Here is a 25,432-nt window from a genome sequence, read left to right on the forward strand (position 1 = left end):
ATGTGTTACACGGGTAAATTTAGTCATACGCTGTGTGTCCCGTACAGCAAAGCCGCTCATCGAGAATATTGGCTATACTTCTGTAAATGTTAGCAGCATATTTCATAGTCTGCTGGCACAAATAATTTAGAAGATATGTACAAGTTTAGCTACATACAGATCTAAATATATGCAAGCTAGCTCATGCAAGGTGGGTCGTTCGTTCTTGACGTACCAACGTCGAACTCGAAATGAATAACACCAGTTTGTCAAACACGCATATCATCAAAATCATGCCGTGGGTGGCAATATTTGCCATTATAATTTGAATATTGTGTGACTTAGGGGACCACTCGGAATTCTCTACGAGCTCAAAACAGGATACAGTTTTCTATAAATTTTAACAGAAATTAACTGCCAGATTCATGTCAGGTACGGTCTTTCAAGGCGCTAATAAGGCCATCTATTTCAATAGGCTTTAGTGTCAGAAAAGGCTCATAAAGTACTTAGCGGTGCTAAGTGGCATCAATGGCACGGTCCCGTTGGAATAACAACACATCCGAATAAAATTTTGAAAGAAGAAAGCCTTCTAGCATATTTCTATAAAGACTCTGTTGACAGTTAGGTAAGAAATATCAATCTGATGCTACTTCTTTACCTGACCGGGGTCATACGCTCATTTTAGCTCTTTAAGGGGATTATTAGTTGACAAGGTCAGGATTTTGGTATGCCTATAAGCAATCAAATAAAGATACGAAAAATAGAATTTCTGATACAAAATTAGGAATGCGTTGCAGCTATTGTTTGGTGCTTGCAGTAAAAATACGAGGCTTCGTACCTACTGTAGACCTAAATCCCAGAGCATCATGTGTAGCACACATCAAATCGTACCATAACGTTTGCCTAACTGTTTTGGTCGCTTCGTAGCTTCCGCTACGGCATCAAGGGCTTCTTTCCTTTCAAGGAATCCAGATCGTCCGTGAGCGACTAAGACGAGAGCCGACAAACCCGATCGTTTTCAGCTTTTGCATAAAGATGTCCTAAAAATTGGAGCATGTCTATCGTAAGGTGTACGATATCGTCATAAATATTCAGCCATGGAAGAACCGTTTTTGGGTAAAAGCTGATGACCCCACTTTTTTGACTCAAATCTGCGATGAAATAGTATCGTCTGCAAATTGTAAAGACTATCCCTTCTCTGTATAGTCGCGATTGAAATGTAAGGCAAACATTCGAATCAAGTCAGTTTATCGGAGACGGATAGACGACGGTGAACAGAAAACAATGTACAGCTTGTGCTTTTAGAATAAGTGTTAACCTAAAGTATAATAATAAGAAGAAGAACAACGATAAGGTATTTGGTCGCGAGAATTTTGTCAATTGCTTTTCCCCCCTGCGCTAACAATCTGGTTTTGTTTCACTCACAGATCTTACTTTTCCTATATAAAAGCATTTTATTAAGCGGAGCCACCATATTTTTGAGTTCTTTCTCCACCTTCTTACGGAAGCTGTCGTTTGCTACAAATTGCCTGGTTCCTCACTTCGTAAAAAGGTCTAGTAAAATTCTGCTATTATTTCTGCAGTTTAATTGGAGCGCTTGATGCATATTTGTGCATATTTGCTGGCAGACGGCCAAAGCAGCTTTACCTTATTGCATCTATACGGTTAGCTTCGTTCATTGGGTGAGGGAGTTTCCGACTAGCTGGCGTCTTCCTGAAGCCGCCTTCCTGGCGACCTCTACATTGTCCCACTTTTTGCTGGCACGCTCCGTACTCTCTTCATGGTCTCAGCTCCATCAGGACTATCGCCTTTCCACACGAAGCGGCCACACGTAGCGGTTCCCTTTCTTCCTTCGTAAAGAGGTCGTCCGCTTCAAAGTCGACCAAAACGAAGCATGGTCCTCTTCTACTGCCGTAATGTTAATCTTGCCACTATTTCACAAGCTTTTCATTCATTTTGGTTCCCTTAGAATTTTTCACTCTGCGTTGCACAAATATTAAAACGCGACCCGAAGCATGGATACATATATCGTCATATTTGATGGAATGCCTTCAAGTTAAAAAGTCATATATTGGAATGTATGGCTGCCGAAATGAATTCTAGTTAATAATAGGTTAAGATGCTAAGTATCGCTACAAACAACTGGAGTCTACAGCACCTATTTTCAAACACCCTATGAGAAGTACATCTGTCAGTCGGCTAAGCGCTACTGTAGCTCGCTCTCAGTAAATCTGCTTCAACAAAGTTTTGAAGTTCTAAGAACGGTACTATTGAATAGGGAACTCGCTTATTAGTTGAAGAACTTTTTACATAAACATACTCCCCGTTTTTGTATTCTTCGACCTAGTGCCTGAGGATTCACAGCGCTACGGCAATCTCTTTTCTATTATGGCCTGTCTTCAGCTCCTTCCTCCTACAGCCCGCTATAATCTGCATACATGGTTGAAGGAACCTTTCTACCTCAGGGTTTCCCACCCGGGCTTCGTTCCCCATCGACCACCACCATGATTGGATTCGCACTTCATTTAGTGTTTTCTGATAACTTATTGAGTTTCTTATGAGTAGGCGTCGTTAATACCGTGTGTTGAAAGAATAAGTTCCAAGACGGCGTTCGCACTTCATTGAATGATTCGGAAAGTGAAGCTGTCCCGAATTTCGTTCCGTATATTACCTACTCTAGCTAATCGTATCAAAGCAGTTATTGATTGAGCTAAACTAGCTATGAGTCTGCTCCATCTGGGTACGTTATGAGAAGTCACACAGTCTAAAACAAAGGAGACAAATTTCGGCAAAGCTATTCTTTCGTTACGGAGCTAATCGAGTGAATTAAAAAAGGCACTAAATAGGGGACCGTCAGTTGTCACTCACGGGTTGCATATGGCGTGGAATTACCTCAGCTGAATGGGTTGTGCTATTGAGTGGGCAATGAAACTAGGGACGGTTCCATACCGCTGCATGTTCGAAGTTGTTTCGGTATTAGCAGTTCCTACAGATTCATTGCGGTATATATATTTCGTATTCTACGTAGTAGGTATCTTCATTAATCAAATTAGCATCTCATATAGGTTTTATAAAAGCAATATCGGACCGTGACACTTCGCGGATTCTAGAGGTTCTGTCCATTAATATCGACCGTATAGCCGATGTAGGAGGATTACCATCTTGCTACTCACGACTTTGACCTTTTGCGCCAATATCAGTCCGTTAACATAGCCCGCCATTACATTGTCCTTGTTATGAGTGCGCATACACAAATGTATATATACATATACTTGGCAATTACCACAACGACAGAACGCACGGTCAGTGGCCTAATGGACTATGGCGATCACAGACATCCACAGGAGAAGGTATTATCGCAAGGAAATGTAATGTTCCGCCGTTGCTGATTTTCAGTCTTTGTGCCTTGAAAAATTTTTCCTCGCTGTCTATAGAGATAGTATACGTACTAAAAGCGAGAAACGTTTTTCAATTAGCAAATTTGACAACAGATTTGTATTTGTGCTACCTACGGCTGGTCGGATGAGAAAATTCCGTTTCGACATTAAAGAAGAATGGGCTGCTGTGAAGAAAATCATGAAGATGTTACGAATCGATTATATTATCAATAATAGTCGCGTAAAAGTTGCCGCTATTTGCTACGTCGAATATCTTATGTATCTCTGTACATTACATGTAACGTAAATTGCTTACCGGTTATGTTTCACAAGCGGAACTACAAGAGTGGAACAGCTGCGGCTAACTTAGTGCGGTGAACCTTTGCCGTTAGACCTGATGAAAATAGGTAATTTGTAAAGTTCCCTAGGTACACCTAGAAGCCGCACTTTTGAGCAGCAGAAATTTAAGACCAATATCTGCCTTCAACGCATTTTCAGTTCCAGTACCAAAAAGATTGTTTGCCTTTCTTAACTTTCAACGGTGCTTAAAGCTAGCAATTTCAGAAATTCACCTATCGTAAAATCAGCAAAACTTATTCGTACTTCTTGGTTGACTCTCCTGTAACAACGCAATTGTTTCCATAGAAGTAATGCAGGGTAAAGTATGTGGCAAGTTGCACGTAAAAAACTTCAGTTAATCTTCGCATTCGAGTGTATAATGCTGGCCACAATTTAAATTCACGTACAGAATGTTTTTAATAGACATTCGGCCTTTGCTTTGACTAGAGCTGGTCCAAGTGCATCGAGGTAAACATCGAGGCAGGCGTTTGCCAGGAAAAAACTCCATCAGCTTCAAATCAAGCAAAAAACCAAATCATGGAATCGTGCTATAAATCAAAAAGCAAGGAATGTATCAGAAACACAGACGCCGATGTTTAAGTAGCAATACAAAACAGATTCCTCGTCTCCAGCCCTAAGCAAAAGACTAGCCAGCTATTCGGTATGATGACGAAAACTATGATATATATCGACTGTTTTAATTGTTTTGTTATTAATGTCTGCTAGGTAGCAAATTTACTACTAGCTCTTATATAAGCTTATTTACAGTGTTCCCTTGCAAGCGACTGCGTCCCCTTCTAGAAAAGTTATTTCCTCGTTAAATAAACTAACTTATTCTGCTTTTCTCTATTTAGTAAGGCTTTTCGAAAAAGTGTAGGTTCAAAACAACTGCTCCGTAAAGTAACTAGTTTCTCCCTTGGTGAACTGCTAGGCTGAGCCTTTACTACGTCTATTAAAACAACTACTTTAGATTATTTTTTTTTAAATTGCCGCAAATCTGAGTCGCAGGTCAAAGTATTATACTTGAAAACTATTAAAAACTGAACACAAAGCGGTTAATTGTCTTCAAATGAAGTCTTGGTGCGTTGCTGTGAAAAACGTATTTCTTAACAAACCAAGCTCGATACCGTCAGCGTGGTAATTGTTAATGCTAAGCAAACATAACTGGCAATTCTGAAGACCGATGTTTTTTTCTAGCTTGTCTAAGCGTACTAATCCTATTGTCCGTTATAGATGGTCTGTCAATCAATGCAAGCACTCTGTGGACGCGTTTCCTACGGCAATTCAATATAGCGTTAAGTCTATATGAGAATATACAGACTGTATGCAAACGAAGCTTCGTTTCTTTGTCTATCTATAACAATGCAATTATTACTGTTGTTCTCTATATGGTTCAACGTTTCGTGAGTCGGCTGAAGTTTTTGACTTGCGAAATTGTTCGTCTGAACGAGACGTTCAAGCCGATTCTTTCCCTGTGAAAAAGATATTTGCTATTACCCCATCTTCCGTACCAGAGCGAACTAATGGCGCTTGCTGGGACACGTCCCTGCGTCTATTTATGGAATTATTTCATCCATAGTTATAAGAGCGATAAGGGCCAGTTCCGATTTGTTATTTTCATAATTTGTTTTCGCTCAGCACCGCCAAATATCTGTGTAGATATGTATTGGGCCTGCTTAAATTGTCAAAAGCAATGCTACTCATCATCACGACGAGAATCGTATATGGTGACTAAGAGCAATGTATGTTTAGGTACTTATCGCTATATCCTCAGGCAACCTCCGTACATATGGATAGTCATAGTTATTACCATTACAATTTATAAGAGAAGAACTGTTGTCATCAATTTCTTGTTGATTCATTAATTATGCCATTGAATATACGGTTCATAACCCGGTTTGTATTTTCATTGGTCTCTGCAAGCAATTTTAGAACGCACTCGAACGGCATGACCGATAACGGCTTCTAGATGACGTCATTTAGTGATGCAATTGTCACCGATGTAGAATCTAGTCAGAAACTAAACACAGGATTAATAAGTGTTCTGTCTAGTAATTGAAATCCGGGTCTTCGTTAGGGTACCTTCAGTATGTGGGCGACATTGTGCTTGTGAATTGACCCTGGTGAAATGTTGGACGCAGCAGGCGTACTTTCGTACACATTACACATACATATGAGGAAAACCAGGCCACTGCGTTGTCCAGCATTATAGCCTGAGGCAAGAGTAACTTCCCGAGAAGGCTGAAAACTAGACATTGCCAAAAGGACAAAGTCTGTAGGGGGAGGATGAAGCAAGGCAAAACGGGCTTACCTTGAGAAGCGTCCCAGACGACACCAGACATCACATATACGCCCAAATTCACACACACACACGTCTCAGTCCCGATAAATATGCATATATAAACATACATTATATAATCGTTTCGCTACAAGGGACACAAAACGTGGATTCTTAGTTTATGGCATTATCAATGAACTTCTCGTACGAATAAAGGACATTTATTGCAATCAGCATTAGCCTCTGTAAATAAGCAAATTACTTTGTGTTATTTAAAATACTTAGTAGTTGGGAGAAAAAATAGTTTTTTCGAGATAGCGTTGTGGAGGGACTGGTTGTCCTTTCGTATTCTGCCCGTTAGCAGGTGAGCCATCGGTTGAATCCTTTATTATTGGTAACTGGTGTCGTAGATCGTTTGCGTGAATAATATAGAAATGCGACATCCCATCATCTTCTTTAATGATTACCGAAATTAGACCAATTGCTTAAGCCTAATTTCAACTGTTTTCGCATCTCGAACTTTCTACCAAACTCATAGAATATTTCTGAGGTTAAGAAGGCAGTTCAAAAGCTGTTATAACCATAGTCTCTTCTTCTTAAGGTCACTTTCTATAAGAGATTGGAGAAACGTTATTTCAGGAGTCCTATCAGAATCTGAGCTTGTCCTTCCCTGTTCCCAGGCTCTTTATAACGGCACTACCAAACGCTGGTGAGGCTGCTTTCAGCAATGGTAATAGGTGGAATACGGACTGGCTTTCCCTTAGCAATGGGTACAGCGGCCCCGCAGTGATCCTGATTGTTTCCAGCAGTGGCGACGGTGGCTGGCAGGATGAAGCTTCCCCTGAGTCCATCTAAATCGTTGCCTCGGCCGAGACACAGAAGAATTCAAAACAGTCCCCTCCAGCCCTAGGGCTATAGCGCCACCTAGGGCATTTCCAGAGCGGTGGGAATTGCATGGCATGATAAAGAACGTTGCGCAGCCGTCAACTGAGTGTTGAATTGTTATGACATGTTGTGTATATGGTTATGTCGACAAGCTGATGTAACAATAACAATAAAAATAGCCCGTGCCCTGGTGACGTTCATTGCCACAATCCGCGCATGCTAAAGCAGACAGTTTTCATCTAAAAATAGTCACCGGTGGATGAGTTGAGCAAAGGGAATTGTATCTGTCATAGCAGTGAAGAATATAGTACACGAATAGATCATAATATTAGATAATACATGAGCAGACGATTTTTATCTAAAAATAGTTACCAGTGGATGAGTGCAGCAGAAGAAATTATATCTACCAGAGGATAATAACAACAAAGTCTGCCCAAGCTAACAGATCTTATCCTATGATCACTCTAATAATAATACTGATCTCGGTTTATGTGGTTCCCGGTATTTATAGTCCCAACGATAAGCATGGCTAGTACGAGCTCGCTTGAGTTTCATGCAAAATTGTATAGGTTAGCTTGGCTAGAAATGATGCATGTATGCCCATACTTTCGATAGACTTACTAGATATTGTTTCTACGTATGTCTTGTAGAAGGCGTTGTGACAACATCACAGGGCACAGCTGATAAGGCCTGAACAAGCATATAAAAGTGCCTTCAAGAGTCAGTAGTAGCTTCTTGAGGGTAACAAAGAGCGACAGACATTTTATTAATTGTTCCATTTCTGCCATATGCCGAATCGCGATTACTTTATGCGAAATATTCAAAATACGGAACGCTTAGACAACCGTAGGTTTGCTTAAATCATTGTTATAGTACAAATTTAAAGTGGCAGGGCATAATACAGTTGAAGGTGCATGCTCCAAATACGCAGGTGATTCGAACATTTAAGGTGGAAGGAGGCAATAAAATCAGGATGTACGGAAAAAACTCTTTATTCACTAACGAACACATTAATTACGCACAAATTTACCGAGGCTACCGACTCAAACATTAGAAACACCACAAGTCTTAACTTGGAACTCAGAATAACTTGAAATTATCTAGTAGAAACGCCGTCATATGCAATTTCGTCTTTTTCTCCGCGTAACGGTCGTGGTTCCTTTTTTGTGCTATAAACTTCAGACATGACTGTATCCACTCTTGCACGCATACATTGTCAATGTCATCGTCTTTGCTGCTTCCACGAAGGGCGCTGTTTGCACATTGTCAAACGGCACTTAGCTGCAAAAGTACACACTATATCAAACGACTCTAAGCTCTCTACAGAAAATAGAGCCGTAGCATTACCTTAGCACATGGACAACTTCCTCGGTCCTTCACAGCCATTGCTCTGACGTTGTGGCAACAACAGATGGCTTCTTTAGCGGAAGAGGGAGGCTCCATTGGGAGCTACTTAATAGAGCTAGCCAATTTCAAACTTCGTTTCCCGTCCTGCATCGATCTGAGCATGTGGTGATCCAATAAAGCAAGGGAAAAGAGCGGGTATGAAAGAGTTTTCCATCTAACATCGTCGGTCAAAGCAAGACTCCGTGGTCTAATCAACAAAATTATATTGGCTTCGGTGTTCCCATGTAATAACATCACCGTGTGTCCGAAATTGTTTGGGTCAGTTTTCTAGCTCACCTCAACCAGTTGATTGACCTTTTATACTGCCTGCTAAAGCAATTAATATGGATGCAGTGTTTCCAAGCTGCGTTATATAATCACACAGAGAAACGGTAATAATGAGACCGGTTTAGCCGCAAAAGGAACGAACCCTTTAGGCGGCAAGCCAAACTCTGCTGTACATACAATGTGTGCTCGGAATAGTTGTCGCATTGCCAAAATAGTATATCAGCATTACCATTATATTATAAAAAAAAATGTTTCACAAAGTCCGATTATTCAAAAATGCATTTATTGCGCCTATCAAGCTATTTGCGCCATGTCAGATTAACCCTAACAATCATATAGCTTAATTTTTTATTATCAACTTAGAATTTGTTATTACATGGTGGTAGGCTTGGACAGGTCGAATCCAAGGTTTCCATTTTCTTACAGGCAAATTTGATGGCTCAACTAATTCGTTCAAAGGGTCAGAACAAACATAACGGGTGTAAGTGTTATATATGACACAATGTGAGTGATACTATCTTTGAACTAGGACATTTAACGAAGTCGGTATTCTATTTTCTAGAAAAATCAGAGGCATTAACGTTAGGTAATTAAGATTTAGCGACGACTGCTCCTGCTAAAAATATCTATCTCGCTTTTATTACGCCATTGAACGATTAGGATATTTCTACTCATTGGCACAACACCCAAGACTGCATTCTCCCTTTTCTGGAGGAAATCTCGTTCATCTGTCATAGCAGGTGTCATATGTATCTGACAGAGATAGATAAGCATCTGCTGCCTTCGACGTGTGTACGGTAGCATTTGTCGCCTGCAGCTTATGAACGCTACAAAAAACACTGCTCCTGATCGCCTCCGACCGGTGCTGATTATGGTCCGCCTCGTAGCTGCGGATGTCATGGAAAAAGGACGTTGCCGTTCTCGTACGCCAGAGGTCGCTAGCTTCGACGAAACATAGAGTATTCCTAAGTGCGGCAGGGTACTAAGCAAAATCACGAGACAACAGGAAAGACCTTTAGATAGATAAAAACGCACGCGTACATACACCCATAGAAAACTCTTCTGAACCGTCTGAACGTAAGGCGGAGTACGTCTACGGCATATTTGCTTTGTCTTAGATGTATTCCACTTAACTCAATTCAAACGCGTTCAACATCAATGATGGGAAAAAACGGTAATGGCAAGCAAACGAATAATTTTCGCTAGCAAATAAAAGCCGCGGCGCCTTCTGTTTGCTGGTCTGATCAGTTATCGCTATGGCCTCACCTTTTCGTATTGGTAAAGCCTACCATAGATCGGGTTTAGTGTTTTTATTCTATTCAGCTTTTTCTTTGCGTTTTTATATGACCGTATCGTATGAGTACTAGGGCAATCGTCAAGGCGGAACAGGGATTTATCATATAAGAATAGTTAGCTTTGCACATTTCATGATTAAGGTCTCCAAGTAACTTATCAACAAGACTTTAACTGAACGTATATTTCAATGAATTGTGGCTAAAGACCGCGGGTCGTTTTCGTAGGAACGCGGTGCTTGAAGATATAAATTCCTTTTAGCTGAAAATCTACACACCTCCTCAGAGAACTTATAACGGAACCGTTTGTTCAATTAATAATTCGAAATGTGTTAATATTTTCAAGTGTTTCAATAGTTTGGTCTAACTTTGCGTGCATCTTCTGTACGTTCCCGCTGTTATTATCCATAGTGCTCTCGCTAGAGGGTTGTGGTCGACAGATGCACCAGCATCGTTCCTTTGTTCTCCGCTTGCTCGGAGCAGGTCCTTCTTTCGCTTCTAGCGAGTCCAATTCGACCAGACAAAAAGAGCTGTGCACTCGAGTGTATTTAAGGATATTTTTCGATACACAGACGAAACGCTACTTGACCATCGTTTGACTAGAACGTGCGCTGGGAGCAGGTCTTATACCCACAACAATTGCTATCATATATATTCTATGTTTTTCTCATCGGGCAGTTAGTCTCGAGTTCAGTGTGACACGTGTTTTAGGCGCCTTTGCAATATTTCATTTCGTCGTTATCTAAACTCCAATTACCTTTCCTACCCTTGATGCCGTTCTCGTAAAAAAAATCACATTACGGATCGATGCGCCAGTGCCACACTTCTCTGGGTGAAGCTTTAAGCTGCCTAAACTGCGGTGTATAGGGGTATAGAGATAGAAAGAGAGTCAATTGGTTACGGGTCGAGGTAAATTTCCGTTTCTATACAGTATTACGCCGCATACCTCAAGCGAACGTGTTTTCAATTTCGCTATCTAAAAGGACTGTATGTTAATGATAGAAAAGATCACCTTGGCAACATCATATATAATACTATTTAGTAACTTGATTCTATCAAGTTATATACACGCTGCAAAGTGTGCTTGGCGGGCTTTATTTAGTCAAAGCTATATTCAGCTATGTCAAACGTCACCAGTCGAAATCTGAATACGGAAACAACAGCGAGTGCACGGCGTATGACACCGGTGTAACTGTGCGACTATCTGTCTATAATGCCTACTGTATCATCTTCAGTGGATTAGCCTTTCTGTCTACGAGATTAGGCCATATGTGCTGACAAATGGCAATGATCAATGTTGAAGCGGGCTTTTTCAAAAGGTTATCGCACCTGAATAGCTGGCATTCATCTGACACAAAATTATTGCAGTCTGAATTAAATTCAGATAGATCAGCTCGTACTCCTAGGGACTGGAACTAGAAATTTCACATCCGTGACAGAAAATGATAGAAGGATATGCTTTAGGCTTATCGAGATTCATAGAGTTGGTTGAAATCCCTATGAAGTCGATGGGCGGGCAGTAACGCAATCATGCCGAAGTCTCCTCTGAATCGAAAATGAATGACAGATTCAGCAGGGCTGTCAATGGGCTTTTCAGCTTCATACTATCTCCTATAGAAAACAGCGCACCGTTGAGAACAGTAACGCAGCTATGCAGTAAGCTCTTACCTATGAACCAAACTAAATACTGAGTTTTCAACAGGGTTTGTTTACGCTTTAAAACGAATGATGCGAGGTCAAGGTATCCACAATGACGTTTCTTTTTCATAAAATATAATTATCCAGTTCGCTTTCTTGCAAATACGTTTTCAACATTTGATCAAACGAACTTGAAAGCCTTTTCCTTTTTATCAACGTTTCCTAACTTGGTAAGCACACTTTGCGTGTAGATACATTTCTCATAGTCTACACCCTACCATAGAATACATACTCAGGTCAATCTAATCCTAGTGCTAGGACAACACGTTACGCAGATAGCTAACCTATCGTCTGATTACGAGCGATCAGCTTAGAATGGCGATTCAGCCAAAAGAACACCGAAAACGGAAAAGCCGTTTCCGATTTGCACTGGGCGCATCTACGTAATCTGTTCCGTCATATATAAAAAACGTCGAGTGGTCATCGTCACGCCATTATCCAGAAACTGCGATTTGATATATCTACAAACAATTTATCAGAAAAGGAAAAAAGCAAAAATTGTACCTCTCTATTCCTAAAAAAGACCCTGTCTTTTCCTGTATACGCGCTTATGTATTTATATAGCTTCCACCGCTGTTGCAACATCTGGCGTGCCGGTCCGGTTATCCATTCACTAGAAATCTTAGCAGTCATAACGCTATAGCAGATTAAACAATGATTTTTTGTGCAAAGTCGCAGTGTGGCCGTTCTTGTAATCGGCTGTGTTTTTTTTTTCATTGATATTTGACGTTGCTTGGCGATAATTGTAGATCATTTTCATGGCTGCGTTTGTCTGATTGCTTGCCGCGCTTGGATGTCTTTCCAGTGGATGGACCCCTTCTACCCTTGCCGGCACGTTCATGTACAGTGTTTGTCGAAATGAGCGGTGAGATATGATGCACTCGACAACAATTGTCACTTATTTAAATGGGCACCATCCCATGGCCTGATTATATACTACTTGTCGGCACTTCCTAGTTATAACCATTCTCATATCTTCCTCTAATGAATGTGTGCCTTAATTCTGTCATACCAGACAACATGTGATCGGGCCATTTAAAGCTAATTGGTCGATCTATGATCATTTTCGGTTTGTGCGTCGTTTTAGTATGTACAACCCGGTATGACTCGAGCGTCGATTTTCTCGCTACGTTATCGTAGCGTAGTCCACGAGACATTCGTGGTCCGAACGCGAAATGAAATAGAGTTCAACGATAATATTTCTAGTTTGTACTGTTATGTTCCAGAGGTCGTCATTGATTGAGCAAAATGCATGTTCAGCCGGCCAGCGGGCCCGGCTATCTGCCTGTCCTTTTGCCGCAACAACCAACTACTCCTACTACGAAGCAAATCGTCAAACGACGAAAGCTGAATGGCGGATGGTACCAGCTGGTACAGGATGGAATATAGTGTTTCGGGGAAACTTCTCGTCCAGGCCCTGAAAAAGATGCGAAAGACGAAGAAGTGCGTAACGGAGAGCCGCGGAAAGAAGACCACCGAACGCGTCGCTGCTTTCTATCGTCGGGGTCATCTAAGGAAGCGGCGCTGTTGTCGGTGCCATTTCCGGAAAGCGAACTGCTATTGGCGATCTCCCGTTTCTGGGTTTGCTTTTTCGTTTGTCTTTACGGACGGGGCCCAGCTGCAGGCCGTTATCGAAACTTCCTCAGGGTCGCGTCGATTATATGGATTTCAGTTGATCGACTCGTTTGTCTACTAGCATGTTGTGGAAAGAAAAATGAAAGAACTCGTTTGTTTTGACGTTTCTATAATGTCTTAAGTTATCTTAATTTGCGCTGTTCGCTATTCGTGTTACTTGCTCAATGTGGGTTGCCGAAACCCATTACTGCCTATTGACGGATCTAGAAATCGCAAATCAGGTACAAACCTGTTGGGACAACGTTAAGCGTGCTCTAGGCACTGTGTGTGTATTACCGTAATTACGGTACGAAAAGGCATGTACTAGAAAGATGATTGGATATTTGGGCTCAGGTAGACGGTCCTACAAACTATATTACAGAAGAATCCAGGTATCCAGGACATTATAGGGTGGCTAATTGCTGCAACAAATATAAATACTATAACCGTGCGTTTTTAGATAAATCTTTGTTGAGTCCATGGACGCTATATGTAATATTGCAGACCACAGAGACAGAATTACCTTTAGATTAATGGACGGAACTTTCTTTTTCAAGGGAGGTAGTCACACAGGAAGTTGGCCGTACAGCCTCGACTAGTGCCGACGGTGGCTAGTCTGGAGTAATAGGCTGCGTCAATAAAAGCAAGGTGCTAATGGAGCAAGATCAGACCGATGATTAGATCGGCTACCATTCATTGACATTTCTCTTTCCTGAGCGTTTTCTATGGCATATATATATTCAAAGGCCGCCATAGATAAATATCAAAAGGAATGCGTCTCGTCGGAGGCCGTTGTCAGACGCGGATGAAGAGATACATCCGAACGAGATAGGAGTCAGTTGTAATCGACATCTGCTTGTCAGAAAATATCAGGTACTATGTCGACGCGTTCTGTTGGAAAAGCTACTTACGATGCCAGTTCATGAGCGAGCAGGAATTTGAAAATGAGATGCTCGAGATAACGCCAACATTTTACAACGTTTCAGCCATAAAAATGTGACCAAATACAATCGAGTATCATTTGTCAACAGGAACTTTTTGGTTTCCATAATATCGACGTTTCCTTCTATTTGAAAGCGAGTCTTACTCATTGGTCAACAGAAAGGGCGAAGCTACAAAGGCGTACGGCAAAAGTTTACGAACGACAGCACGCGGTGGATTTTTTGAAATACGCGCAGATCGCAACAGCGAGCTCAACGCTACATTTGCCTATCGTCTTCAATGCAACGGTCACTCACATGCTTGGCTGTTTATCTTTAGTACTGTCGTTTTCCTTCTGCCCTTATCTATCTTTTTTTTTGCTTGCTTCGGAGCACTGCTATGAGCTCGTGCGGATTCGTAGTGGCGCTATTACACTGTGTTATGATATCATTAGAGCCTATGGAGATAGACCATATGCAGGCATGGTATAAATGCCCAGACGGAGTCGCGGTGGCCATAATGGCGTGCCACTGATCCACTTATATTTTGGATAAGCCAAAGTATAATAATGTTGCCGATAGGATTCTAGCGCGGTGCAGTTGCCACTGATTAAAATTAACTTACCTACTGTATGACGGTGATGATAATAATGATGATGTTTTAGACGCTTTTTAGAGACTGCCTATTTCTCTCGCACGTAAGTTATTTTTTTCTCAACTATTAGCTATTTGTATTTTTTCTTTTGTAGCATAATCGTGTAATTCAGTATTTTCGAATGCCCGCAGACACCGCTAGCAACGAACCCAAAAGGGTTTATTTAATTTAATCCCTGTCAGCTGTATGGGTGCGTTTGGCAAAAGGTAAAATGGCAGTGTTCATTTGTTCCTGTCATAGTGGCTAAACGTATGTGACCTCTGGACTAGAATAAACGATCTGTGCGGGCACAATTATTACAGAGATGGAATAGAAAGGTGGATGTTCAGCATGTGAAAGCCTTATTCCATGACCTATATTAGAATGATGTCCTCAGCAAAGCTAAGGCCGATCGGAAGACTGGATAAATAACTAGTTCGCCTTTTTGTAATATGGGCCCCATGCAGTCTAGAGAATAGTATTGATATATATATATTTACCTGCAAATATAATATGCAACAAGCGATAAGTGAAACGTTCATACAGTTTGTACTGATACGATAGGCTTTGGATTTGAGGGGTCTACCGGGCATTCGAGTAAACGTGAGGGAGCTTTTGGTACTCAGAATTTAAAGAGCTGAGCGTACTTTACTCAAAGTAAAAGTTTCTCTCATTTACACATGTCATTTACGTAAATCTACGTAATCATTGCAAAATATGAGAGTATATATATTGGGGAGCAGGAAAAGTTTTCATGAAAAGCGTGTATATAGCCATAGAGGTTTACGCATTTGAAGTTTGATGCAGGCTAAACCATTTACGACGGTCTATCTCATCTTGCGTGGCTATTGTTGACGTACCCATCAAAATAACACTTAGCCATTATTGGTCTTCGCCTAAATTGAAGGTTTCAATTTACCTCATCTCAACGATTCCTTTAATACATAGTCTCAGGCTTTGGACGCAAGCTTAACACATGTTCCTAGGAATCAATTTGCCAAAACTGATCAGAGAAAGAAGCGTGAGCGGCTCATATGCCAAACTGGAAATAACAGGCACCGTAAATAACATTAAGTAGCGCGTTTGATCTACTACCGCCATTGTGTCGGTAGAAGGGCTCTGTGACGTTTAGCATTTGAAAAATTGTCGCCGTTAATTTCTTTAGATATAGGCTCAAAGAGAGCAGGCCACTTCATTTGAAGATTGAAACGATGGCGTCAGGGTCTTTACTGCTTTGCCGATTAACATTTCTACACAGCAGTCTTTGAGCATTATTGAGCTATGGCTGGTTCGTACAGTTTCGTCAGACGTAAGAAATGTATGGCTGTGTGCGGAAAGGGGAGTCACAGTTCCGGAATGCGAAGATCTGGGTCAAGAAGCGTATACTTGTACGTTACTTCCCTTTTCTTCGGATCGGCTATGAAGTCTGCCTATGTTTCATAACGTACGATGCAGGTACGCGGTTCTGGTCCTTGTTCACTTGGAACAGTCGATAGAGTGAAGACCGCGACGCGTTTTAAATATCAGTTGAAGAACAAGGTCTCCGTTCGCTGATGGCGGTTTGATCATTTCATTCGACGCGATTCAACACACGGTACGGGGTTCAATTGTTGTGGGTCCATACTGAATTTACTGCTTGTGCAGGCTGCTTTCTGGGACAGAGTGTACAAAAAATAGCTCGTTGACCACATTTGTGGTTAGATATTATAAGGAATGACAGAGATTTATTTCGACTCTCCGGAAACGCAAGCGGCACCAACACACATAGTATGTAAAAGAATAACTGGAAATGCAACCCTTCGTCGTAAACGTCTTGGCTAGACTAGTCATCAAAATAAATTCCGGTATGATGAGCAAAAGTTGCTCCTTTTCCAAAAAGTCGATATGTGGCCAAGCCAAACGGCAATCGTATTATGGGTACCATATTTATTCTAAATTCATAGCGCGAGCGATATATATATATATACATATCGTTCTTTCTAAATGAAGGTCTCCTTTCCGATGATTTCTGAGATAAATCCAACTACAAGTTTAGCCAGACAGAAGTTAGACCAGCAAATCCCAACAAGTCACCGAGTGTACTTTAGTTTATACGAGACATCAGTATTGATGTGCGTGTCACCACCGCGTGTGTACTACGAATAGAGAGAACGGGAAGTGTATTAAAAAGCAAAAAATAATCGAAAATCAAAATGTTTGAGATATTTAAAATAATCTTTAATGAAACGGAAATAACATTTTCGAAAAATAGGTAAAGATACTCCAGCCTTATTCAGGTTTGGCGGTTCGCCGAAAAATCTTTCAGGACAATTGCAGGTGAATTCAGACCACAAGTTCCGCCCGTTTGCAACTTACCGTCGTTTTGTTTTTCCTCGTCCCAGCCTTTTGTGCCTGTCACACTGGTATTACGTTGATTTTTCCGCTCGTCAGTTCTTCTCTGTTTAACGATGGTATCAGCGCCGAACCCAGCATCCATAAGAGATTAGGAACGGAAGGAATACGATCGTCTCTACTGGGGACGTGGAACGGTGAGGAAAGACGACAGTTGCTAGCTTGGAAGGAAGTAGTAACTAGGTAAGTGGCGAAAAACGGACGACGAAAAAGGCAAACAGAAGGAGGCTATTTGGCCCGAAAAATTGAAAAGATGAATAACATCCAAGAAAAAAAACGCCTCTGGAGATAGGACTACCTTAGTCAAGTCTCGTAGTTTCTACTACTGATTAGAACAATCATCTGTCCATCTCTGTGCTTTTGATGCCTCCTGCTCGGCCATATGCCTCAAGAGTCGTCGTACTTGCTTTAAGTGAGCGTATTGACGGGTGGCATTAGTGTATACATTATATGCAAGTCAATATTTTGTACGACTATTCAGGCAAACAGGCGGCTTTGACGGTAAATATGAAGATGGCCAGAAATGACGCGCACGATATATTTTGTAACTGCTAAGAAAGAGTACTAAATGTGAACATGATACTGAATCGACTGTTTTTTCGTTTTGATCAGGTACGTATATGAGGACCTCGAAGATGAAGGCAGTGATCAAATTTGTGCGAGTTATCACGGTGAGGTAACATCAGATAGCGTATTGTACTTGAGTTCTGCTTATCCAAACGTCTATTTTTCTATCCAACCTTAATACGTTAAAGTACTTGGTTAAGTTTAGGTGAAATTTCCATGAACTGTTTGGCGTCACAATGATTCCGTGTCTGTCATCATAGATAGCAGCGAATTCGTTTGCTATCGGGCTTGCCTTTTGCTGTCCAGGAAACTAACTGATGAAAACAATTAATTTTATGGGAGAACTGATGCGGAGGATTATAGTACGTGTTTTGCTCAGCGACAGCGTCATCCTTTCAATTCATTACCCAGTTTTATATGAGCTTCTCCGAAGTAGCGAACACATGTATTCACTGTTTAACGCTGGTGCCATGGGTTCGTCAGTGTGGACGGATTTCGACGTATCCGCGTATTCGTTTGCCTTGCCATTAGCAGTTTACGGAGCTCTTCGATCATATGCCAGGAGCAGGATATTTGAGCTAAGTGGATGGCGCGCAGCGCGCATAAATATGACAAATATTGTCGCTGACAGCAGCACAATCATCAACATCGGGACCTTCGTCCACACGTAAGGACGTTCATCACGTATATACATGGAGCAAGACGGACAAGAGCATACACAATAGAGTCTAGTACGATATCTATACGTATGTTACCGAATGCAGAAGGCACTACATCGGACAACTGGCAACAGGTGAAGCGCTGGTGTTATTGCAGACGAGCAAAAACTGCCGCACGTATAGGCAGATCAAGATTTCCCTTACAGTTATAGGCACCTAACTGGTACTTATGTGCACAAATCGAACATATATTGAAATTGTTTTTATGTCCACATTTATATATTGAGATTTAGCGATATATTAGAAAAGATGTGTTGAGTCATGGCGTGCGCTAGCTGTAAAGGATGCTTACGAGGTACTTACTCGGTGTTGGAACGGTTGGTGGAACGGAAATGAACACTCACTGATCGACTAAATCAGCTTCAGAAACTTACAAAATCCAAAAGTGTGTGGTTTTATTTGGACTAGCTTTCCGGCAGCTATGTGAATAAGGTTAATCCACGCCACGACCATTAGAAAATTTTCAGCAGTTATAAAGAAAGGGAACTGCACAGATAGTAATCACTAGATTTCTTTCTAGCGGTTCAAAGGAGCCGGTTAGGTAGCCGTGTTTGACTCGTAAATATGTAATACTCTCTCGTTTGGTAAACGCCTCTTTCTGTTTGATGACTTAAGATTGCATAAGTTTATAATTTACGCATGCTTTGTTAAGAGCTCTTTAGTGTTGTATGCTGGATAACATTATTATACAAACTGAGCTAAAAAAAGTCTTAGGGGGCGTTCGATGACAAAATGGCTAAATATATGTGCTTAATTAACCTGCTGTTGCTGTTGTTATTGAATCTCTGTTCGTGTTCAATTACGCAGATCACTGGATAGGCTTGACACGCGTATAGTTCCGTACTAGTCTTTATACAATAAGCCCACAGCAACCGAAATAGCAGTAGACAGTCCCATGACTAAGCGATAGCGGTATTGCCCCTTCACCGTCTTTATTAAAGCTTCGATGCCAGTGACTCACTGGGGGTTACGAAGTTATCCCTTCCTTAGTGATTATTTTGAATAAATCTGCCGAGGCTGCTGACTTCAATCAGACCTTTTGAAGTTAGAGTTAAGGGGAAGCGATGTCTAATTCACAAGATCATATTGTGCAAGATGTATTTACTAAGTACTTTGAATACCACCATCGATGACGAGTAGATTACAGAGCGAAAAGTTCGCGGGTTCTTGACATAAAACACTCCGAAAATAAAAAATAGTTACAAAAAAAAACACGCGAGAAGTAAGTAGTCGAGTTTAAAGTTCCCAGATCAGCACTAGCTAACTCGAACTAGGTCTGATCAGTATTCTAAACAAAGTGACCATTTTTCTTTCCATGCCATTATTACCTGTACAACTTCGAAATAAAATAGCTCAGTGTTCAAAACGTCACATCTTGCTAAATAAAAAAAAATAGGACAGGACTTTAATAAAAAGAAAAAAACAAACAGAGACTACTTTCAATAGGCTTTTTACTTAGCCAATGTTTCAAATGCGATACCATTCGGATTCATTCTCTTGTCTAGGTACGATAATGTTTATCTGATTGGCTCGAGCTTTATATGTCCCGCGTTAATTCCAAGCCAGCCGGAATAGTCATAGTAATCAAACTTCTTTAAATTCTTTTCTAACGCCGGATCCGCATCTGAGAGTCGTTTGCGAACCATGTTTTTTCCTCAGAAAAATAAAAAGAATAGCTCGCGATTTTATTTGGATTATGTCATAAATTACCTTTACAAAGCGATACTTGAACGTGTCATCATATGGATTGTCAGCGCGTTTGTTATCAGTTTCCACCGACTCTCCAGTTAGGTAGAAGTTGTGCAAACAACAACTGCCAACGATCATATCTGTGAAAAAAATGTGTTCGTAGTACCATATAGTTTGGCACTTTTTATTGCCGCTTATTATAATGTGTTTCTCCTTCCACTACGTTATGGTTGTTTGTCACAGAGATGGCTAGAAAATGGCTGAACGTTTGCGTAATTTTTGTACTAAATGTTGCGCAGAAAAAAAGAGTGCTCGCTCAAACGAACGCACGCTTGGAATCGATGCTGACTGAGTTTATTTACTTAGTAATTATACGGCGGCCGTCCAGCGCTTCATGCTGGCTTGCACAAGGGCGCTGGGAATAAATATTGTTACACAATTTAATTACTTGAACAATTCGAATGTACAAGAGAGTCGCGTAACCAAAATTAGGACTTCCGTTTGTCGACAGTTTCATGACTCATGTTATTTATGTGGCGGCCATAGCTGACTGCTCGCCTATGTATAATCATGCCAGTAGATTAACGTTTTACCGTACAGCAAAGTGTAACAGAAAAGCCCGGTCGAGATTCCTGAATCATTCACGAAGTTCCCCCCGTCTTGCTTTAGCACGAGACATACCTTCTCGACGCGGTCTCGCACGCCACATGTCCTCAAACCATCGACGAATCGACAAAACCCCGCAGACGAAAACGACAGGCACACGACACAGAAAAAACGATGGGCACGGTAAGCCTTCACGCATGAAGATGAAGGAAGGAAATCGTTGATCCGGTCGTGAGCGTCGACCCACAGTAACCTTCGATACCAGCAACAGCTGATTTCGCTGGCCACATGGGCGTCTTGGGTCGTTTTGCTCTTAAGCGTGGCTGACGCGAGTGGTACCGTCTCCCAGGACGTTGTTTTTTTGCGGTTTTGTGAACAAACGAGACAATGCTGGCACCGTGTTAGGCCGAAACAGAATCAACCGTCGGTGCTTGTCAAATTCTGTGCCGTGAAGTGAATGCTGTCGCCAATTGTTGGCTGATTGGCTCGTTTCGTTGACTTCGTTCAATCACGAGATAGCCAGTGGTCTTTGATTGCTGTTGTTGTCTCGAGCGGCACTGTGTTTGCTACATCGCCATTTTGTTACTGCCTCAGTAGAATGGGAAAATACTGCTGTTCCCTTTCAACAGCTGCAGTAACAGCAACAGCGGTATCTGCAGCTGTTGCTAACCTAACTTCCTCTGTGGTCAGATTCCTAATGATTTACGAATTGAGACCCTGCTGAGTCCAATGGGCTTTTCCTATTTTTTCAAAAGGTAAGGCAACTACGAGATTCGCATTGCAGTATCATTGAGAGGCATCGAACGAGCCGAGCTTTTTCGCCCGAAGATGTATCGCCTCCTTCGTCGTACAGCATGTCGCTCGCGTTCTGTATAGGCAGACGGTCGTAGATGTACCTGATCAATGGAGTCATCGAAGGAAGAGATGCGGCTGCCGTAGCCTCTACTGATGCTGTCACACGTGCGATTCCTCATTCGAATCTTGTCGAAAAGCGTTGCCTTTCAAGGGCAAAACTCAATACAGGGTGTGTCATGGACTGTCTGACTGTCAATCAGGTGGTCAGCACAATCAAGCATGGGGTATACACGTCGACGATCCCTAAATTCTACTCGTGTCAACGATACGACTCGACCGACTAGCGGTCAGCATAACATACTAAAAATGAACATATTAATCGGAAACAGAAACAACAACAACAACAAGAGAAACATTGTCAGTACGGTCTTTTTCTATAGGGAATGATCGTTGGTCAAAGTGCTAACGTCACATGCTCGGGCAGTAGTAACCTCGCTAGATGATGTGATACGATCGATTTGTTTTTAATAGCTAATGAACTTCCGATGTATCTCAGCAGGTGTTGAACTGCAAAACAAAAAAGAAAATACTATTCATTAATTTTATTATTCAATAGGGAACCGTGCTAAACTCTGTGACGACCATTCAGAGTTTCGGATGTTTACGTACATGCATTCATAGGTAATCGTTTGTAGCTCAAATCTCCTAGCGACCTGTATATGTATTTTGCTTCGTTCTAGAATACTGCTACCAGCATTTTCAAATAATCTCTGGTCTGTCAGCAGTATTCTATATATATATATATATGAGCTCGTCGTTTACGTCCGTGGTAATAGTGGTACCGAATTGTAACAGTTAGATAGATTTTGTTCAATGATGGAATCACGAAATATTCATACCTTCAAGGCGATCTTGCTCGCGTCGCTCTATCTGCTCGCGTGTCTGCTAAATGCACAAAACACGTTACCGTAATGTTAAGCAAGCGTCCCTTTGACACATAAAATTTGACCGTCTGCCGCTTCTTCTGGTTAACTGATAATGTTGTACGTATACCTTTCGCCGTTCTAAAAAACGCATAGTATAGTCTATATGCGTGTACGACGCCACAGTGTTAATGTGAAGGGAGGGACGAATGGTCCATGTAAACCAATTGTATCTCGAAAGTAACTGCCTTTATATTAATAGGGTACGATAATATTTTGCCCTGATATGCGTATAGGAGAATGCCGTAGGGGCTGAACACGCATGCATTTGAGCGTAGCGTGAATAACTGGAAATTTACGTTACCGACATGGACATTTCCAAAATAGCGTCGATATAATCGGATCAGGTAGACGATTCCGTTTTCTTAATGATGAAAGAATTTGTTAAATCTATCTAAAGAATCGATTTTAAAAGTAACCTTCTATAATTTTTGTCTCCACATCTTATTTGTCAATTCAATGTCTAATGTAGCTCGTCATGACGGAAAATCGTATGGATATCATGAAATAAGCGAAAAAAAAAAACAATAAATACGAACCACTGAAAAACAAAAAAGATGGTGTCTACTTATTACAAGTAAGGTAACCAGGCTAACGGCTGACCTTGCGTGTACCTTCTGTACAAATACGGATCAATAACTTTGTACAATATAACCCGATGGGCAAATGTATGCTAATTTCTCTCAGAAAATGCAACGTGCGCATTTTTCTGCTGTCAGTCGAAAATGTCGTTTCCGGCCAAGTCGCTAGCCGATACATTTTAAAAGCTCGTCTGTGACTTTTGTTGTCTTTCGAGCAGGGCCTTGCAGTACTTTTGTCGATATTTTTGAATAACAGGTGCAAAAATCATTTTTGTTTGACGTAACGTGTTCACTCCCTTTATCACGCTGCTTCAGTCGTTCAATTTGGGTGATCACTGAGTCAGTCATAATATAAACGATCTTCATTCCTATTTATAGAACGTATCTATTAAAAGAACGTTTCATTAAGATCGCTTCGCGTTTACGTCTGTATACTAAGGACAATATTAGTGAGGACAGTACTTTCACATAAAACATATAACGCTAATAAATAGCAACAAACGACAACTACCAGATGCGGTCATCTCGAACGTAATACGGAACGGAAAAGCTCAGCACCTCATGACGGTGCTTATGGCGCCTCGCACGTTGTTGTAGACCCCCTATCAAACGGAAGATTTACGTTTTATTATCTTCCCTTAAGCGTATCAATAGGTATTATTAACTGCGCACTTCTTGAAGCAGGTTTATAGAGGAGACATTCAAGGCTAACCACTTATAAAATGATAGCAGGTATCATTTCGCTCTTAAAAGGGAAAGCAATTCATCATGATGAACCATTAGTAGCCTCTGAGTCCTCAAAGTTGCTTGAATGTCGCTCAGCGAGTCTTTCAGTTTGTTTGTCGAGGCGATCTCTACTCCTTACACAGAAACGATTTCTGTGTTCGAACGTCGAGGCGTGCGGTGCTCGCCGCATACTTCTCGATTAATATATTTTGTCACGATCTGACCTGATTTCCATCTCTGACCCGCTTAATTGTCACTGGCTTTCTTCTCACAGCCGTTGCGGCGCTTGGAGAGCGGCTGAGCGGTACATTGATAACAAGGATTTTGTAAAGAGCGGCCTCTACATATCCGATATTCGCTTCTGAACATATCTATAAAATAGGGAACAATGAATTTTAGCGCGATTGTTTTTTACGTATAAAAAAGCTGGTTTCTATTTGTGTGGCAGATATACAGAGTTTAAATAATTCCTAGGGAGTATATGCATGCAAATAAGAAAGACTCGCTATATCCTTCATGCCCCCTCTCATGCCTTAAAGTCATAAATAATACCGTTAGCTTTACGCTCGACTTTGCTGTTCACTCTATTTTTACTCGTCATTTTGGTTGTTTTCATTTCATTTTTTATCTCCGGCAGACGCCGTGACCCTCGCCTTCTGTAGCGTTTGACTATCGTAGCTGCTAAAAAAAATCTCTATTGCGATATGGGTGGTCGTAAAAATGGGAGGTGCTGATACAATGAATGCCGGAGATCTTATCCCTTTGACAACTTGTGCGCTGTGTATTCGGCGGCCGTTGATATCAGCACTAGAAGTCTCGGCCTAGACGAAGGTCTGGTGTACGGTGTACATGTCGGAGGCAGTACATGTACTGCTTCGACGAGCAGTCGCCGTGCGCCGAAGTCGGGAAGAGGGAATGACGTCGCGATCGGCACCACTGTTACTAGCCCATGAGAAACAGATAGCATCGGTTAGGTCATGTGGGTATTCGGACGAATAAAGAATACGTTTGTACTAGTATAGCCGAGAGGTTGGATACGGATATGTCAAATAAGAATTGCTGCCTCGGGGGGTTCGTGCTGCTAAAGATCTCCGAGGAAAGAGCAAGCTGAGACTATAACTATCCGTGATGTGTGCCAGACTCATTCTTGAGTTGTATCCGAGCAGAAAAGATGCCTTTTGGTCCCGTTCCGGACGGGGTCGGCGACGAGAGTTACGATGGTGATGATGGCGACGGCATAAACTCAGATTAAAGTTGAAAAGCCACGGTTGTATTTCAGTGTCCCGCGGGGTGAGCCATTTCTTCGCTGAACTGACCTTTTTACCTCACTGTACTCTAGTTAGAGTGAATATGGCACTATCGGTTAAAATACCGCGTTTTGTTCCCCGAATGGAAGGCAGGTAGTGTTGATCGCTCCACTATGATACCGATTCAAAATGGCCTTGACTGTTTATAAAAATTGCCAATACATTATTGAGCGTTAGGCATTACCGTTGTTGCCGACACAAAACCATTGTGTTTTTAGAAGCTAGTCTACGAATTTGACAAGAGTTGTCGAGACAACCGATCGAGAAACATCACTAAGTTCAAGGGCTAATATTAAATATGCAAAGGAATGGAAAACTTGAGCTGAACCTGACTAAGAAGGGCAGCTTTCTACCATCAACGGATCTGGGCGTGCAGGC

General features: G+C 41.5%; 1 protein-coding gene and 2 long non-coding RNA genes across 3 annotated transcripts in view; all 3 read left to right on the forward strand.

The window, feature by feature from the left end:
- raskol (Ras GTPase-activating protein raskol) overlaps positions 1–25,432 on the forward strand; it is a 166,989-nt gene that overhangs the window by 12,235 nt on the left and 129,322 nt on the right. The window lies entirely within an intron of this gene.
- Positions 12,295–13,273, forward strand: LOC147753990 (uncharacterized). The gene is made up of 2 exons (XR_015310902.1): positions 12,295–12,387; positions 12,749–13,273. It is a non-coding gene; the product is annotated as an uncharacterized LOC147753990 (long non-coding RNA).
- LOC111260149 (uncharacterized) lies at positions 14,280–19,130 on the forward strand. The gene is made up of 3 exons (XR_002680131.2): positions 14,280–14,754; positions 16,996–17,264; positions 17,694–19,130. It is a non-coding gene; the product is annotated as an uncharacterized LOC111260149 (long non-coding RNA).

This window comes from Varroa jacobsoni, unplaced genomic scaffold (genome assembly GCF_002532875.2).
Source record: "Varroa jacobsoni isolate VJ856 unplaced genomic scaffold, vjacob_1.0 scaffold_39, whole genome shotgun sequence".
Lineage (NCBI taxonomy): Eukaryota > Metazoa > Arthropoda > Arachnida > Mesostigmata > Varroidae > Varroa > Varroa jacobsoni.